At 41.7% G+C, this 20,406-nt stretch overlaps 1 long non-coding RNA gene across 5 annotated transcripts in view; it reads left to right on the top strand.

Annotated features, from left to right (window-relative positions):
* LOC138716219 (uncharacterized) overlaps positions 1-20,406 on the top strand; it is a 115,526-nt gene that overhangs the window by 58,830 nt on the left and 36,290 nt on the right. For 4 of the 5 annotated variants that reach the window (XR_011336595.1, XR_011336592.1, XR_011336594.1 and 1 more), the window contains 2 exons: positions 12,566-12,721; positions 13,651-13,758. This is a non-coding gene — a long non-coding RNA (uncharacterized lncRNA). The remainder of the gene's footprint in view (positions 1-12,565; positions 12,722-13,650; positions 13,759-20,406) is intronic. The other variant, XR_011336593.1, reaches the window with a different exon arrangement.

Genomic DNA, 20,406 nt, shown 5'->3' with positions numbered 1-20,406 from the left:
AGAAATCAAATGACCTGGAAATGTAGAAAAACTTGTGCAGACATGTTCAAACATTTTTAACAAGAGCCAGAAGTTGAGGAAGAAAAACTTAATTATTTTTGGAATGGATGAAGAACAGCGTGAAAATCGACTAGAAACATATAATTTAGTAACTCATCTGTGTAATGAAATTTTTGGCCTGAACCTAAACAATGATCAGATTGAAGAAGCCTTCAGAATTGGAAGAGGGAAGAATCGTCCCATTCTAGTGAAATTTACAAGTATGTGGACTAAATTATTTATCTAGGATCACTTGAATATGCTGAAAGGTACGAACTTAAAAATTGAGCAGGACTACAGTGTGGAAACAAGGAGTAAGAGAAAGATGTTACTACCATTTATGAAAGAGGCGAGATCGAGAGGTCAGTTTGCGATATTAGTTAAGGATAAAATAAAGATGAATGGAAAACTATATGACTTGGAATATTGTCGGAGGAACTTCAAATCACAGAAATCCCAGGTATCCACGAATGTGTCGACCAAGCAGGACCCAGTCAGGAATCTGCTGAGCCAAGTGGAAGTGTAGACTGAGTAGGAAATCACAGTAACATATGGTCTAGCCTACGTGAGTCAGCGAGAAGAAGAAGACAAGAAGCGGAATCAAGAAGGTTTTATGGGAGATCAAGAGAAGGTGTGGTTAGTGTTCAGAGAAGACGTGAGGATGCGAAAAGTATGATGGGTGAAGAGATAGTGATTTCGTTATCACGAGGCAGTATTTTATCATTGACGGGTACATTTAAGGGCCAAAAAAGTTATAATCTTAGAAGTTGGTGCATGAGCGGTAAAAAATAAATAAAAGGTCTGAATGAAATTACAACAGGAAGTTTGGTGCTTTAATGTCGTAAATCGTGTTTTAGTGTGATGAAAATGTGTTTAGGGGTTCATAGATATAGAGATCAGGTAGGAAGTTATAAAATTGAAAAAAAAAAAGTTGGGAAATTAAAAAGTGGCTAGTTAATAAATATAGTTACTGATTGAAGTTTACTTAAAGAAGTAAATCTTTGAAAGTGATGTAGTGAAGTTATGAAAGATGATCTTAGTGATGGTATTTACAATTTTGTATGGTTTTTTTTTTTTCCTGAGTGTTGATTGTGGTTAAGAAATTAATGATCAAACTAAAGTGAACTAGATACTCATGTCAAGATTTAATAAGATTATAATGTCGTGTATTAGATAGAAAAAAGATCCCAATGAAGTATTACGAGTTAGATGTAATGTAGAAAGACGGAATTATATATAAATTTAGTTAGCAAGATTAGAATGCTGAAAGGAATGTAAGTGTGTAACGAACAGATGGTGGACATTTAAGATCATTAAGAAGAAACTGACTGTTTGGAGTTGGATTAATAGCGAGAGTAGATGAGTTATTAGTTTAATAGCCTGTCGAGATTGCATGCTAATTGTAGTTATATTAATAGAAAGTTATGGTGAAACCCGTATACATAAGTTGTGGTACACCATAACTAATATAAATGTTGATGACAAAAAAAAAAAAAACAATTTTAACAAGAGCTAGAACAGGTCACATTGTCAAATAATTGTACAGTTGGAACCACTGATTCTGGTGAATGACCTTGCTGACAGTGCCAAGTGACGAGCTATTTGTTGTCCTTCATGAATGAGTTGGCGATAACGTTTTCCTCCACTAATATCATTGTTATGGAACATACAAATGGACCACAGTACAGTCTGAGTGGATAATTTGTAGCGTGATGGAAGTGACTTTCGTTTGCAATGATTTTACAGTACGTCTCCAAGTACGTGTAATATTTGTTTAGTTTTTGGAATGTTGGCGGAATAGAGGTATTTTTTTCTCGAAAATCAGCTTCTGTTCGGGATTCCTATTTTGATGCTATCGTGGCCGAAGTAAGTCAAGGGGGAATATAACACCGCATCCTGTTCCTCGATATGGCCATTATTTCCGGAGATTAGAAATGTTTTAGGCAGGGACAGAAGTAAGTCTAAAATGACTATTTTTTTAAACTATGCCAGTTTCTACCATCCATATGCCTGGGGGTAGGGGATTGTCCTTTACACTACAGATAGAGTTCGAGGAGCTCTATTCGCCGCACTTATCAGCTTTGTTCTCACTGCACATACAGCGGAGTTATGGCAGCGAGAATGTTGGCAGAATAGAGGTTTGCCTTGGTATTTTTTTCTCGAAAATCAGCTTGTGTTCGGGATTCCTATTTTGATGCTATCGTGTCCGAAGTAAGTCAAGGGGGAATAGAAGACCACATCCCGTTCCTCGATATGGCCATTATTTCCAGAGATTACAGACTGAAATATTTTAGATAAGGAAAAAAATAAGTCTACAAAAAAAAGTTGAATGGATTTGCTCGATTTTATTGGTGATTATTAGTGTTATGTCCCAGGGCTTAAGAACGCCCTATAGCATGATTTCCTGTTGGGTGTTAAATTTGAAACAGTCCAGGAACAGTGTCAGCGGAAGACATGACCTTAAGCAGACACCCAATGCAAACCAAGCTTATGAAGTAGATAGATGCTTAGCCAGTGTTATAGAGTTATGTGGCGCATGCAGTAAATCACTGCCCACGAATGACTGCTGGACTAATCGCATTGGTCCAATGGAATATAGCATGCATTTTAATTGATTAAATTAAATCATGCATTGTTCGAACTCTTTTCTTACGTGTAGACTCATTAAAGCGACTTATCACTGTATTGCACTGAATCGAATTAATTGTAACACATGTTTGATTAAGACGACATCTTTAAGCACGTATAATCAAAAGGGGTTTAAAACCCATCTCATCTGGTGGATAGTGTGGGTGGCACCCCGGCCAGGAAACCGATAAGAAAATATAAAAATGGTGGGGAGAAGATTGGCGGCAGACTGTGATACAGTCAGTGATAGAGTGTAAGGAAGAAATAAATCGAAGGAAGGATCGTAATGACGTCAGCTCCTACAAGAGATATACCATGTAAGTAACTCGCTATGTATATATTTTGTACATATTTAATAAATCAAGTGTAGTTCCATTCACAACTAATTCAGTTTGAACCTAAGTTCAGTAACCATGTAGTGTTCCTACAATGTCCTGAGAGCCCCAGCTCTTTCAGTAAAATCGTTTCTGTTTCGAGTATAAGTGTCTATCTGTTGACTTTGATGGATGCCTTCACGAAGTGGAGTGAAGCTATTCCGATGCCCGACCAATGTGCAGAAACTATAGCTAGGGAAGTTGTCACAAAAATAATTGCTCGTCATGGAACTCCTAAACAAGTATTAACTAATCAAGGTAGGACTTTTGTATCTACAATGTTGAAGGAAGTTTGCAAATTGCTACACATAAAAAAAAAAAAAAAAACAAGTCTGTATCATCCTATGGCAAATGGACTAGTTGAATGCCGTCATCAAGCGTTCACGGCAATGATGTCTCACTTTGTGCATAAATACCAAAGAGATTGGAATAAGTGGATAGCTATAGTACAAATAGTGTAGAGAAGTACACCCCACTCGGTGATGGGCTACTCCCCATACTTTCTCTGCCATTTCAGTCGATGTCAGTCCAAAATTTCCAAGAGAAAATGTAGAATTCGAAACTGTATTTGGCCTAGCCAGGAAGCTAGAGACAGTCTACAAAGTGGTTAGAGATTGACAGTACAAGAGGGAAAATGTGAAACTTGAAACATTTGAGGTAGGAGACAAAGTATTCATACACAGCACAGTGTTGAAAAAGGGAATAACAAAGAAACTAGCTAAACCAGTTGAGATAGTAGAAAGACTAAATGAAGTCAATTACCACATTCGTTTCAGAGATGGTAGAACACAAGTAGTTGACGTAAATAGGTTAAAGTTGTGCTTCTGTAGAGTCGAGGGTCAGTATGACGACATTCACCCTACCGAAAATGAAATGGAAAGTATGTACACGCAATATTGTGAGAATGATGAAGGATCCCTGGGAATGGAATCGAACAGAGAACCCCAAGGTGAAGGGATAATCAATGAAACATGAGGGACGGTGAGAGAAAATGCGTGGGCATCGGAAGATGAGATACCACTAAGCGAATTAAGAGATAGAGTAGGAAGAGATGGAGGTTTTGAGTCCGAGGACGAAATCCCTCTTGGCTCGTGGAAAGCGAGATGACATGATCCTCCCCAGGCACACAGTTCTGCTGAACTAGACCGCGAGTTCGACCACCCTCATAATTCAGTTAATGCTCTCAGCGTGATTAATGAAACAGCTGAACAGAGAAGCCAACCAACTTCACCTTGTTACGGACTGAGAACTAGAAATATTTACTAACCTATTTAATTACAGGTTGTCTAATTGTTGTTGCAAGAAAGTGATCTAAGAAAATATGGGGACGAGATTTACACTCTGTTCCCCACATGTAACAATATTTTCAGCTACTGAACCACACTGTCTAGCCAGAGGAAACTGAGGAAGCCTGTGTCTTTGGATCAGAATGACCTTTGACGTGATATCGTCCATTCCAGGAAAAACTCTAAGTATATTGTATAATATTAAGTAGAGCATGAAGCTCGCCTGGAAATGCCAAAGCTCAAAATGGCACTTGTAAAATTTACTTTTACTTTTGTAACTGAAAATAACTGTATCATAAATAATTCTGTATATCCGAGTTAACTACTATGTAATATGTATATAGATTTCGAAACATTTTGAACAATGAAATAAGGTATGTTTTTAAGCTTAGGATAAATTTAAGACAAGGATATAATAGCATTTAATGTAGTCTTGAAGATTACTCTGCCTAATATCCTTATGTGTAAATATTCAAATTCAAATGCATCTAAAGTGATGATTTAAAGAAAGCATAGTTGATGTGAAAGTTGAAGTTAGACATGTCATATCTAAAAACTCTTTTGTAATTGTGTAAACGATTATTTTAATTTAATCTTGTAATACTGGAACTTACTGTATGTATGTATGTATGTATGTATGTGTTCTAGGCTTCGAGAATGTACTGCCAGTGATGTAATATGAAACACAGCGTAAGCAATGGAAGCCACGAAGGACAGGTGACATCATTCACCAGCTGGAATGCTATCAGCGTTCAGTATGGAACTCAACTGCATGTGTCAGCAGAAGGAGAGTGCTGTATGTACGAAAAGGCATCCAACACAGAACACAGAGTTAAGACTTGAATGCTTTTAGGATAAACATTTATCTTAAGAATGGAGTGAATTACATTGGAAAATGTGTGTGCGAGTTATGTGTGAGGAGAAAAGAATGTATATTGGAGCCCTGACAAAAACAAAAGAGTATGAGTGAGAGAGAGAAATATTGGGTTATCTTAATAATATCCTATATTGTGAAATTTTATTGTAACGAAGAGAAAAGACTACCCAAAATCTATTATTGTACCTAGAGTTGATAAGTGTTATAGCTGACGCCATGCAATGAACCGAACGGAACTAACACAAAATTGTAGAATATCTCAAAATTTAACACAGGAAATCCAAAACCAATTAGAATGCATAAACCAAGTTTTAAAATCATTATTAGTGATTCCACTCTGATTTGTAATTCAGCGACCACCAAATTCATAGTATACATGGTGTGCATTTGAAAGCCAATGGCGAGGGAATAAAATGCCCCATAAGCCTGCCTAAGCAGAAAGAGTCCCTGACACGAGATTAACTCTGTAAACTCTCACTGTTGCTTGTGTGTATGATTGTATTCCAGAATGTAATCCACCATCACTAGGCCAGATAACAAGTTCAATGAAAAAGCACGTACCATTGAGGCATCGTCTTTTTGAAAAAAAAAAAAAGGAGCCTTGTTATGCCCCAGGGCTTAGGAATGCCTTGTAGCATGATTTCCTGTGGGGTGTGAAATTTGAAACAGTCCAGGAACAGTGTCAGCGGAATACATGACCTTAAGCAGACACCCAATGCAATCCCAGCTTGTGAAGTAGATAGATGCTTAGCCATCATTATAGAGTTACGTGGTGCGTGCGGTAAATCACTGCCTATGATAAAAGTATTCTTACGCCATGAATCACTGCTGGAATAATCGCATTGGTCCAGTGGAATAAAGCATGCATTTTAATTGATTAAATTAAATCACGTATTTTCGAAATCTTTTCTTATGGGAAGTCTCAGTAAAACGACTTATCACTGTATTGTACTGAATTGAATTAATTGTAATAGCTGTTTGATTAAGACGGCATCAAAAGGAGTTTAAAGCCCATCTCACCTGGTGGATAGCACGGGTGGTATCCCGGCTGGAAAATGGATAAGAGAATATAAAAAGTGATGGTGAGAAGATTGGTGGCAGACAGTGATACAGTCAGTGATAGTCAGAATCTAAGGAAGAAATAATCGAAGGAAAGATCGTAATGGCGTCAGTTCCGATAAGAGATATACCATGCAAGTAACTCACTATGTATATATTTTGTATATATTTAATAAATAAAGTATAGTTTTATTCACAACTAATTCAGTCTAGAACCTGAGTTCAGTAACCATGTAGTTTTCCTATAATATCCTGAGAGCCGCAGCTCTTCCAGTAAAATCCTTTCTCTTCCATTACAAGTGTAATGGTGGCGTCATATCCTGGTAAATGTGAGCAGGAGTGGAATGCAGTAGTCATCTGTTCAGCAAGTCATCCGACCTAAGTTGCCATGCACAACAGTAGTAAACAGTGCAAAAGGGTGAGTCTCTGGGCTCCTTTGTTCTCCTTGTGTAGAAAAAAGTCTGTTTTGGAAAATGAAAATGAGCGCTTCTGAAATTTTGCTGGCCTCTACTGTGCATATGCCTGGGGGCAGAGGGTTGTCCTTTGCACTACAGATAGAGTTCGACGAGCTCTATTTGTCGCACTTAACAGCTTTGTTGTCACTGCACATACAGCGGAGTTATGGTGTCGAGAATGTTGGCGGAATAGAGGTTGGTATTTTTTTCTCGAAAATCAGCTTGTGTTCGGGATTCCCATTTTGATACTATCGTGTCCGAAGTAACTGAAGGGGGAATATCACACCGCATCCCGTTCCTCGATATGGCCATTATTTCCGCAGATTAGAGACCGAAATATTTTGGGTAGGGAAAAAAATAAGTGCAAGAGATTTGCTCGATTTTATTAGTGATTATTAGTAAACATGCGGGGATGCTACAGTGAAAAGGGCGGGTCTCTGAGCCCCTTCGTTCTCCTTGTGTAGAGAGAAGTCTGTTTTGGAAAGTCAAAATTACCGTTTTTTTAATTTTTGCCAGCCTCTAGTGTCCAAATACCTGGGTGGAGAGGGTTCTCCTTTACTCTACAGATAGAATTCGAGGCGTTTTATTCGCCGCACTTATCAGCTTTCATCTCACTGCACATACGGGAATGTTGGTGGAATAGCCTTGGTATTTTTTTTTCTCGAAAATCAGCTTGTGTTTGGGATTCCCATTTTGATGCTACCATGTGCGAAGTATGTCAAGGGGGAATACAACACCGCATCCTGTTCCTCGATATGGCCATTATTTCTGGAGATTAGAGACCGAAACATTTTAGGTAGGCAAATAATAAGTGTAGAAAAAAGTGCAACGGATTTGCTCGATTTTATTGGCGGTTAATAGTAAATATGCTTGGATCCTACAGTTAAAAGGGCATGTATCTAAGCCCCCTTCGTTCTCCTTGACCATTTTTTTAAACTTTGCTGGCCTCTACTGTCCGTATGCCTGGGGGCAGAGGATTCCCCTTTCCACTACAGATAGAGTTCAAGGCGTTCTGTTCGCCGCACTTATCAGCTTTGTTCTCACTGCACAGACAAGAGAGTTATGAATTTTAGTATAATCGTAAAATAAAATTAAAATGGAAAAATAGAATTGAGAATAATGTTAAGAAATGAAATGAAAATTAAAATAAATTGTGTTAGAATGGAAATTGAAGTATAAAATGAAATTGAGATTAGAATTAAAATTAAAATACTGAATTAAAATTGTAATTATAAAATGAAATTGAAATAGAAATTGAATTTAAAAGTAAAGTTAAAATTATAATATAAAAATGGAATAAAACTGAAAAACTATATGAAATTGAAATTTGTAATAAAAGAGAATAAAATTAAAGTTAAAATGAAAGTTGAAATTGAAAAATGAAATGAAAAAGAATAAATGAAGTTAAAATTAAAATATAGAAGAGAAGTAAGTTAAATTTAAAAGTAAAAAAAAGAATACATACATACATATATATATATATATATATATATATATATATATATATATATGGATAAGTATACAATTGAAATTACTATTTGAAATCAGAATTAAAATTTAAATATTGTGTACTGTATATCAATTTTCGATGTCCGTGCATCCTATTTTAAACAGTTCAAACCTATGTACCCGCGCAAACGACAGTTGCTGTTTTCTCCCTCTCAGAAAGCAGGTTGGCTGGCTTTTTTTCCCCTCTTGTGAGGGAGAAAGCAAGGATCGCGCGGCGACGAGTCACGTTGGCAGTAGAAATGCTCTCAGGCACTGTGACGTCAACGACATCCCCCAATACCGAGAGGGGTATAAATACAGCTGGGACATGAATTTAAAAGGTACGCAAAACGCGTCCTTGCAAGGGGTTTGTACAGCCCCCAACCCCTTGCAAGGACGCGTTTTGCGTACCTTTTAAATTTGTCCTCCCAATTCTCTTTCGATTTTTCGAATCCAGAGTCACTCGTTTGCTAGATGGCAAAGGGGTAGCTCTAATGCGTCCTCCGTCACTAGCAGCAGTCTTTCACTACGCTGTAGCCTTGGTTTTTCTGAACCGACGCATGTGACGTGCAAGGCCAGCCTCGCACAAATACAGACTACACGAGAGATAGTGAGTGGTATCTATGGCTGTGAGGTGCGGAGACCTCGCATCTCGCAAATATAGAAACCACTCTCCATCTCTCGTGTAGCCCGGATTTGTGCGAGGGGGCCTCGCACGTCACATGCCTAGGTTCAGAAAAACCAAGGCTTAAGGTTGTCTTTTTTTTCGGACGTGTCTATACACGGCCACCACTCTGGGAACAGGGAGCCAAGCTGCGTCCCTGTCTCCTGTATTAGATTAGATTTTTAGATTAGATTTATTTATTTAACCTGGTAGAGATAAGGCCATCAGGCCTTCTCTGCCCCTCTACCAGGGGATTACAACTATAACATGAACAATAAGATTACAATTAATATTAAATTTACAATTACAATTACAATAAAAATTAAAGTACGACAAGAATACCTGATTAATGAAAGCTAGACATTTTATCATAGAAGTTAAGAACAAAGAATATTTTTGTATTTACTAAATTACAAATTAAACCTACAATAACAAAATTCTATAGTGATGAAATTACCGGATATTGAGATATTTTGTGGTAGATTAAAAGAACTATTTACAAGAAACCATGTCTGAACGAGTCTCAATTACTGACCAAGTGCCTAGTAAGTTTGCGTTTGAATTGAATTTTATTTCGACAGTCCCTGATGCTAGCAGGTAACGAATTCCAGAGTCTTGGCAAGGCTATTGTGAAAGAGGATGAGTATGAGGAGGTGCGATGGGATGGTATTGTTAGTATTGTTTCATGGCGAGAGCGTGTGTTCAGATTGTGGTGGGAAGAAAGGTAAGTGAAGCGAGACGACAGGTACGAAGGAATAGAAGAGTTCAAGATTTCGAAGAGAAAGAGAAGTGAATGTAAATTTCTTTTCTTATCTAGTTTAAGCCAACCTATTGCTTCCAGGGATGGGGTAATATGATCATATTTACGAACATTGCTTACAAAACGTACACACAAATTATGAGCACGTTGAAGTTTCATTTTGTTGTCGCTGGAAAGGTCAGTCAGTAAAATGTCAGCATAGTCAAAATAGGGAAATACAAGGGTCTGCACAAGGGACTTTTTTAAGCAAGAGGGAAGATGAACATTTATCCTTTTTAGCACATGAATAATAGAATATACTTTTCTGCAGGTTTCTGTGATTTGCATGTCCCAGTTGAGATTATTATCCATGTGAATGCCAAGATTTTTTACCGAAGAACTGAAAGGGATATGCACTGTACTTACTTTAACGGGGGAAATGTCGAGGTGCTTTACAGCGTCGGTTTGCCGTTTGTGTCCTAATATGATTGCTTGTGTCTTTCCAGGATTGATATTAAGATGGAATTTCTTTGTCCATGTCACAATCGAGTCAATGTCTTTGTTCAATTTATCTATAGCGTCATTTATTCGATCTAAGCGGGAAGAGATGTAGCATTGAAGGTCGTCAGCATACAAATGATAGTTACAATGCCTTACATGAGATGTAATATCACTGACATATATTGTGAACAACAATGGTCCGAGTACCGAACCCTGTGGTATACCTGATGTTATGTTAAGCCAGGAAGAGCTTCGATTCCCGGATACAACACATTGTTGTCTTTCCCGTAAGTAGGATTCGAACCAACTCACAGCAGTCTCTGACAAATGCAGATTTCTCAATTTATGGGTGAGCAGGTCGAAATTTACAGAGTTGAAAGCTTTGCTAAGGTCAAGAAGTGTTAGTATTGTTACTTTATTAGAGTCGATTGCTTCACGAATGTCTTCTGTCACTTTAAGTAGAGCAGTGCTTGTGTTGTGTCCAGCTCTGAAACCTGACTGATACTTGTCGAATAGTTTGTGTTCGTTCATGTAGTTAGTAATTTGTCTGTGTACGATTCTTTCCAGTGCTTTTGATATGGCTGGCAGGATACTGATTGGTCTATAGTCGTTCGGGTCGGTGGGAACTTTGACTTTTGGAAGAGGAAGAACGAAAGCTTGCTTCCATATTTTAGGGAAAGTTGAAGTGATTAAGGAACTATTGAATATGTGTGCAATTGTAGGTATTACTATGTCTTGTATTTTCTGTATAAGTAATATGCTAATGTTGTCTGGCCCTTGAGCTTTCGTCTTGATGCGTCGGATGGCTTTCATTACGTCAATAGGAGTGACGTCAGTAAAATAGAATTTGTCTCGAGTTGGGGGAGCTGAGCCAGGCAAAACTGTGTCTTGTTTCGTTGTGTTGTTTAAGGTCGGGTCCTTTACAAAGTGTTCGTTCAATCGGTCAAGTGGGATGGGTATGTCTGCTTGTTCACTAGCCCTTCCAAGTCCAATGACCTTCAGATTTTTCCATAACTCGGAAGGGGTTGTGTTGGGCTCTATAAGTTTGTAGGAGTATTTCAGTTTAGCGTTTCTTATTAGTTGAGTCATTCTGTTTCTATTCTTTCCTACACCAGCCGAATCTTCCTCACTTCTTACGTACCCTAAACTTATTTTATTCTCGTGTCACTACAAGTCTCATCACCATCACCATCACCCACCCACTTCTCTCCCGTGATCACACCTTCCTGACTTCGACTCTCCGCACTTATCGTCTTGTTCGATAAAACACAACCATCCCCTCAACTCCCCTCCCCCTACAGTCGGTAACTCGCGAGTTCGCTCTGTTTGATCTGTCTGTGATAGAGGTCACCATTTTCCCTGCTGCTGAAGTCGGTAAGTCACACAGTACGCTGTGTTGATCGTTTGAACTAGAGAACTAACCTTCTACCCGATTCCATCTCTCTCGTTATCCTGTCCCCCCACAACACACAGGAAAGCAAGTCGATTTTCCCCAGGCACTCCCTTACCCCTACCTCCCTCTCACTCAAATCCTACTTTACTATCACCCATCATAACTCTTCCCGCATTGAAGCCTGCGGACGAATTTCTAAATTATCAATTTCTATCACGAATCTCCCGTTACCCCTACCACAGAACTAGGAGGGAACCACAGTTTTACTTTCTTTGTTAGCCTATTTCTGTAATAAAGTAATGTTACTTTAAAACAGTCTTTCCTTAAACATCACCATCTGTAATTTCTTTTCCTCTTTCTTGCTTTTGTTTTATATTCATAACAAATTATTGTTTTTGTAAATGGTATAATTTGTCTTCTAGGTAATGCCTGTTTAGGGAAAGTGTTTGATAATAATAATAACAATAATAATAATAATAATAATAATAATAATAATAATAATAATAATAATAATAATAATAATAATAAATGTAATTGAATTGAATAAATTAATTAAATTTAATTATATAAATAATATAAATTAAAGATATGAAATGAATAAATAAATAAAATGGAATGACGTAAATGAATTAATTATAATAAAATAAAGCAATAAAATAAATGAGTTAAATTAAATTTATTAATTAAGTTTTATTAAATAAATAAGTGAATTATATTAAATTCAATTATTAAATGGAATAAATGAATAAAATGCAAAAAATGAATTAAATTAAATTAATTTAATAATTAATTAAATGACATAAAATTAGTAGGTAAACTTATTTAAATAAATGATGAATACAAAAATAAATAACTAAAATGAAGTAAATTAATTTAATTGCATTAAATGAAATAAAGTGATTTAATTACATTGAATTACATAAATGAATAAAATTAAATTGAATAAATAAATACTGTTAAGACGAAGATTGACATAAGTAACTATCATAAGCATCATAATCACAGTGGAGGCTAGAATGTTTCCTGCATTATGTTTAGTGAGATCTTAAATATTCTTTCCAGATTGGTTGGCTGTATAAAGCTGATGATTCCGTAGAAAAACAGAAGATACATTAGAAGAACAAAGAAGCAGTGAGGAGAGGCATATCATGGTGGAAACCCGGGGATGCAGAAACACACATTAGTTCATGTATGTGTGTATGTATCTGATGGTAGAAGGTTAGTTTTCTGTGTAGATACAGTACTTGCGCAATTTATGCCTTTGAATTACCTATGTCTTTTGCTATTGCACAGATGGTTAATTTCGAGCACTAAGTCACTGGTACTTGTCGATTGATTTCGGCTTAATGGGTATGAAATTTTCAATTTAGAAACCTCATAGTTGTAGTGTGGAAAGCTTGTAAACCAGTGAGATTTTGAATTGACATGGGAATTGAGACACAGTATTTATTACTTTATTTAATTTAATGTCAATATAATGAACTTGTGGAAGCACCATAATTATTTTCGTTAAAGTGACATTGATTAGATTCGTATACAAGTTATGGATTATTGGTTCGAGTATTCATGTGTAATAAAGACCTGCGCTTTACAAAATATGTTGCTGGAACACTAAATGCATGTAGCTGTTGCAGGGAGAGTAAGAAAGTAACATTAATAACTGTTTCATTATTTGAATATGTACAATAAGACTACAAACACTTGATGACCTTTCAACATAGTATAACAGGAACATTTGCATTGAACGTAGTGAGGACTATGTTGGAAAGTGATGAAGTGTTTGTAGTCTTATGTACATATTCAATTAATAAAACAATTATTAAGGTTACTTTTAGACTCTCCGTTGTATATGTTTATTATTATTATTATTATTATTATTATTATTATTATTATTATTATTATTATTATTTTACATAACAGTCTTTAGCCCCTGAAATAGTGTGATAGACCTTAGAGTTAAAAAAATTTTTGTTTATCATAAAAAGGCTTGCTAATGAGCCAATTACAATCAGTGTGGCAGGGCTTTGGTATAATAACTAATTTTACGCTAATAGTTATAGAACAGTTATAAAGAGTAATGTGTATCTTAATCCTTTGCAAATGGATAGGAAGATTTATTACATTCCTTTGGTTGTTTGATGTTGTAGTGTAGAATACTGTCACTCGGCAAGCTGCAGTGGTGGTCACAGAGAGTGGAAAGAGAAGGCAGAAAAAGCAGAGTGAGCACAAAGAAGGAGAGAGAGAGAGAGAGCACAGTGAGTACAGAAAGAGAAGAGATAAGATAGAGAGAACACAGAGAGCAAGGTGAGGGCAGGGAGAGAATAGAGAGGACAGTTGGAGAAGAGGGACGACAGAAAGGGAAGATAGAGGACAAGGTGAAAATAGAGAGAACAGAGAAGCCAAAGTGAGATCAGAGAGAGTACAAAGGACGTAAATAGAATACAGGGAATGCAGACAGAGTTCAGAGAGGGCAACCAGAGTACAGAGATGGCACACAGAACACAGAGAGAAAGTAGAGAGGACAAAGAGGCAAAAGAGAGGGCAGATAGAGGACAGAGAGAAAGTACTGAGGATAGAGAGATCACTGAGAGGCAGAGAGAGCACAGGGAGAAAGCAGAGAGGACTAAGAGACAAAAGAGAGGGCAGATAGAGCAAAGAGAGAAATTAGAGAGTGTAGAGAGATCACTGAGAGGGTAGAGAGAGAACAGAGAGGGCAGAGAGAGAGAGAGAGAGAGAGAGAAAGTAGTGAGTAATGAGAGACAACAGAGAGGACAGGGAGAGCACAGAGAGGCAGGGATAGCAGAGAGGGAACAGAGAAAGGAGAAGGAAAGCAGAGAGGGGACAGGATGAGCACACAACAAAAGGGAGAGCACAGAGGGGACAGGGAGGGAAGAGAGGGAACAGTGAGAGCACAGAGGGATCAGGGAGAGCAGAGAGGGGACAAGGAGAACACAGAGGGATCAGGGAGAGCAGAGAGGGGACAGAGAGAGAGAGCGAGCGAGCGAGCACAGAGGAGACAGGGAGAAAAGAGAGGACAGAGAGAGCACAGAAGAGACAGGGAGTGCGCAGAAGAAGCAGGGAGAGCACAGAGGGGACAGAGAGAGCACAGAGGGGACAGGGAGAGAACAGTGGGGACAGAGAGAGAGCAGAGGGGAGAGGATGAGAATAGAGGGGGGAGAGAGAACACAGAGACAGGGAGAGTACAGAGGGGTCAGGGTGAGTGCAGGGTAGACTGGGAAATAACAGAGGGGACAGCTAGATTACAGGAGTTGCACAGAGGGGACAGAGAGTGCACAGAGGATACCAGGAGAAACAGAGGGAACAGGGAGAGCACAGAGAGAGCACAGAAAGGGGACAGAGGGGACAGGGAGAGAACAGAGTGGATAGAGATAGCACAGGGGTGACTGGGATAGCACAGAAAGCCTAGAGAGAAGACAGAGGGGACAAGGAGAGAATAGAGGGAACAGAGAGAGAACAAAGAGGACAGGGAGCGCACATAGGGAACAGGTAGAGTACAGAGGGGACAGGGAGAGAATAGAGCTAACAGGGTTAGAACAAAAGGGGACAGAGAGAGGACAGAGAGGACAGGAAGAGCACATAGGGAACAGGTAGAGTACAGAGGGGACAGGGAGAGAATAGAGGTAACCGGGTTAGAACAAAAAGGGACAGAGAGAGAGGACAGAGAGGACAGGAAGAGCACATAGGGAACAGGTAGAGTACAGAGGGGACAGGGAGAGAATAGAGGTAACCGGGTTAGAACAAAAGGGGACAGAGAGAGGACAGAGAGGACAGGAAGAGCACATAGGGAACAGGTAGAGTACAGAGGAGACAGGGAGAGAATAGAGGTAACAGGGTTAGAACAAAAGGAGACAGAGAGAGGACAGGAAGAGCACATAGGGAACAGGGAGAGAATAGAGGTAACCGGGTTAGAACAAAAGGGGACAGAGAGAGGACAGAGAGGACAGGAAGAGCACATAGGGAACAGGTAGAGTACAGAGGGGACAGGGAGAGAATAGAGGTAACCGGGTTAGAACAAAAGGGGACAGAGAGAGGACAGAGAGGACAGGAAGAGCACATAGGGAACAGGTAGAGTACAGAGGGGACAGGGAGAGAATAGAGGTAACCGGGTTAGAACAAAAGGGGACAGAGAGAGGACAGAGAGGACAGGAAGAGCACATAGGGAACAGGTAGAGAACAGAGGGGACAGGGAGAGAACAGAGGGGGGGGAGGGAGGGAGGGAGAGAGAGAGAGAGCGAGCGAGCAAGAGGAGACTGGAAGAGAAGAGAGGGAGGGAGACAACAGAGGGAACAGGGATAGGACAGAGGGGACAGGAAGAGATTACAGGGAACAAGGAGAGAACAAAGGGGACAGAGAGGACAGGTAGAGCACAGAGGGAACAGGTAGAGATCAGAGGGGCGAGGGCGAAACAGAGGGGCTAGAGAGCGGACAGAGGTGACAGGGAGAGAATAGAGGGAACCGGGAGAATACAAAGGGTTTAGAGAGACGACAGAGAGGACAGGGAGAGAACAGACGGGAGAGAGCGAGCACAGATGGGACTGAGAGAGAAGAGAGGGGACAGAGAGAGGCCAGAGATGACCGGAAGAGCAGAGAGGGGACAGGGAGAGAACAGTTGGAACAGAGAGAGGACAGAGGGGACAGGGAGAAGACAGAGGGAATATAGAAAGTACAGAGGAGACAAGGAGAGAACAGAGGGGACATAGCGATCACAGAGGGGATAGGGAGAGAACAGTTAGTACAGAGAGAGGAGAGAAAGAACAGGAAGAGCACAGTGGGGACAGGGAGAGATCAGAAGCGACAGGGAGAGAACAGTGGGTACAGAGAGGGGACAGAAAGAACAGGAAGATCACAGTGGGGACAGGGAGAGAACATTGACGACAGAGAGAGCACAGAGAAGACAGGGAGAGAACAGAGGGGACAGAAAGAACAGGAAGATCACAGTGGGGACAGGGAGAGAACATTGAGGACAGAGAGAGCACAGAGGAAACAGGGAGAGCACAGAGAAGACAGAGAGAGAACAGAGGGGACATAGAGACCACAGAAGGGACAGGGAGAGAACAGTGGGTACAGAGAGGGGACAGAAAGAATAGGAAGATCACAGTGGGGACAGGGAGAGAACATTGAGGACAGAGAGAGCACAGAGGAAAGAGGGAGAGCACAGACAAGACAGGGAGAGAACAGTGGGGACATAGAGACCACAGAAGGGACAGGGAGAGAACAGTGGGTACAGAGAGAGGACAGAGAGAACAGGAAGAGCACAGTGGGGACAGGGAGAGAACATTGAGGACAGAGAGAGCACATTGAGGACAGAGAGAGCACAGAGGAAACAGGGAGAGCACAGAGAAGACAGAGAGAGAACACAGGGGACATAGAGACCACATAAGGGACAGGGAGATTACAGTGGGTACAGAGAGGGGACAGAAAGAATAGGAAGATCACAGTGGGGACAGGGAGAGAACATTGAGGACAGAGAGAGCACAGAGGAAAGAGGGAGAGCACAGAGAAGACAGGGAGAGAACAGAGGGGACATAGAGACCACAGAAGGGACAGGGAGAGAACAGTGGGTACAGAGAGGGGACAGAAAGAATAGGAAGATCACAGTGGGGACAGGGAGAGAACATTGAGGACAGAGAGAGCACAGAGGAAACAGGGAGAGCACAGAGAAGACAGAGAGAGAACAGAGGGGACATAGAGACCACAGAAGAGACAGGGAGAGAACAGTGGGTACAGAGAGGGGACAGAAAGAATAGGAAGATCACAGTGGGGACAGGGAGAGAACATTGAGGACAGAGAGAGCACAGAGGGAAGAGGGAGAGCACAGAGAAGACAGGGAGAGAACAGAGGGGACATAGAGACCACAGAAGGGACAGGGAGAGAACAGTGGGTACAGAGAGGGGACAGAAAGAATAGGAAGATCACAGTGGGGACAGGGAGAGAACATTGAGGACAGAGAGAGCACAGAGGAAACAGGGAGAGCACAGAGAAGACAGAGAGAGAACAGAGGGGACATAGAGACCACAGAAGGGACAGGGAGAGAATAGTGGGTACAGAGAGGGGACAGAAAGAATAGGAAGATCACAGTGGGGACAGGGAGAGAACATTGAGGACAGAGAGAGCACAGAGAAGACAGGGAGAGAACAGAGGGGACATAGAGACCACAGAAGGGACAGGGAGAGAACAGTGGGTACAGAGAGAGGACAGAAAGAACAGGAAGAGCACAGTGGGGACAGGGAGAGAACATTGAGGACAGAGAGAGCACAGAGGAAACAGGGAGAGCACAGAGAAGACAGGGAGAGAACAGAGGGGACATAGAGACCACAGAAGGGACAGGGAGAGAACAGTGGGTACAGAGAGGAGACAGAAAGAATAGGAAGATCACATTGGGGACAGAGAGAGAACATTGAGGACAGAGAGAGCACAGAGGAAACATGGAGAGCACAAAGAAGACAGGGAGAGAACAGAGGGGACATAGAGACCACAGAAGGGACAGGGAGAGAACAGTGGGTACAGAGAGAGGACAGAAAGAATAGGAAGAGCACAGTGGGGACAGGGAGAGAACATTGAGGACACAGAGAGCACAGAGGAAACAGTGAGAGCACAAAGAAGACAGGGAGAGAACAGAGGGGACATAGAGACCACAGAAGGGACAGGGAGAGAAGAGTGGGTACAGAGAGGGGACAGAAAGAATAGGAAGATCACAGTGGGGACAGGGAGAGAACATTGAGGACAGAGAGAGCACAGAGGAAACAGGGAGAGCACAGGGAAGACAGGGAGAGAACAGAGGGGACATAGAGACCACAGAAGGGACATGGAGAGAACAGTGGGTACAGAGAGGGATAGAAAGAATAGGAAGATTACAGTGGGGACAGGGAGAGAACATTGAGGACAGAGAGAGCACAGAGGAAAGAGGGAGAGCACAGAGAAGACAGGGAGAGAACAGAGGGGACATAGAGACCACAGATGGGACAGGGAGAGAACAGTGGGTACAGAGAGGGGACAGAAAGAATAGGAAGATCACAGTGAGGACAGAGGGAGAACATTGAGGACAGAGAGAGCACAGAGGAAACAGGGAGAGCACAAAGAAGACAGGGAGAGAACAGAGGGGACATAGAGACCACAGAAGGGACAGGGAGAGAACAGTGGGTACAGAGAGGGGACAGAAAGAATAGGAAGATCACAGTGGGGACAGGGAGAGAACATTGAAGACAGAGAGAGCACAGAGGAAACAGGGAGAGAACAGAGAAGACAGGGAGAGAACAGAGGGGACATAGAGACCACAGAAGGGACAGGGAGAGAACAGTGGGTACAGTGAGAGGACAGAAAGAACAGGAAGAGCACAGTGGGGACAGGGAGAGAACATTGAGAACAGAGAGAGCACAGAGGAAACAGGGAGAGAACAGAGAAGACAGGGAGAGAACAGAGCGCACATAGAGACCACAGAAGGGACAGGGAGAGAACAGTAGGTACAGAGAGCGGACAGAAAGAACAGGAAGAGCACAGTGGGGACAGGGAGAGAACATTGAGGACAGAGAGAGCACAGAGAAGACAGGGAGAGAACGGAGGGGACATAGAGACCACAGAAGGGACAGGGAGAGAACAGTGGGTACAGAGAGAGGACAGAAAGAACAGGAAGAGCACAGTGGGGACAGGGAGAGAACATTGAGGACAGAGAGAGCACAGAGGAAACAGGGAGAGAACAGAGAAGACTCGGAGAGATCAGAGGGGACATAGAGACCACAGAAGGGACAGGGAGAGAACAGTGGGTACAGAGAGAGGACAGAAAGAACAGGAAGAGCACAGTGGGGACAGGGAGAGAACATTGAGGACAGAGAGAGCTCAGAGGAAACAAGGAGAGAACAGAGAAGACAGGGAGAGAACAGAGGGGACATAGAGACCACAGAACGGACAGGGAGAGAACAGTGGGTACAGAGAGGTGACAGAAAAAATAGGAAGAGCACAGTGGGGACAGGGAGAGAACATTGAGGACAGAGAGAGCACAGAGGAAACAGGGAGAGAACATTGAGGACAGAGAGAGCACAGAGGAACCAGGGAGAGAACAGAGAAGACAGGGAGAGAACAGAGGGGACATAGAGACCACAGAAGGGACAGGGAGAGAATAGTGGGTACAGAGAGTGGACAGAAAGAACAGGAAGAGCACAGTGGGGACAGGGAGAGCACATAGGGAACAGAAAGAGAACAGAGGGGACATAGAGAGCACAGAGGAGACAGGGAGAGAAGAAAGGTTACGTGGAGAGGATAGAGAGAACAGGAAGTGCACAGTGGGGACAGGAAGAGAACATAGGTGACAGATAGAGGACAGAGGGAGATTATAGAGGGAACAGCAAGAGATGAAAGGGGACAGAGAGAGAGCACAGAAGAGAGAATGAGAGAACAGATGCTACAGAGAGGGGATAGTGAGAACAGGAAGAGCACAGTGGGGACATGGAGAGAACAGAGGGAACAGGAAGAGGACAGATGGGTTAGGGAAAGAAGATAGAGGATAGAGATAGCATAAGGTAGACAGGGAGAGCACAGAGGGTACATAGTGAGGACAGGCAGAACAGGAAGTGCACAGTGGGGACAGAAAGAGAACTGAGGGGACATACAGTGCCGAGAGGGGACAGAGAAAGCACAGGGGCAACAGAGAGAGCACAGATGGGAGAGGGAGAGTACAGAGGGGAGAGAGAGAGGGCAGAGGGGACAGAGAGAGCACAGAGGGGACAGAGACAGGGCAGAGGGGACAGAGAGAGGGCAGAGGGGACAGAGAGAGCACAGAGGGGACAGAGAGAGGGCAGAGGGAACAGAGAGAGGGCAGAGGGGACAGAGAGAGCACAGAGGGGACAGAGAGAGGGCAGAAGGGACAGAGAGAGCACAGAGGGGACAGA

Source organism: Periplaneta americana, chromosome 16 (assembly GCF_040183065.1).
Source record: "Periplaneta americana isolate PAMFEO1 chromosome 16, P.americana_PAMFEO1_priV1, whole genome shotgun sequence".
NCBI classification, from domain to species: Eukaryota; Metazoa; Arthropoda; class Insecta; order Blattodea; family Blattidae; genus Periplaneta; species Periplaneta americana.
This window is presented reverse-complemented; position numbering and strand designations above follow the sequence as displayed.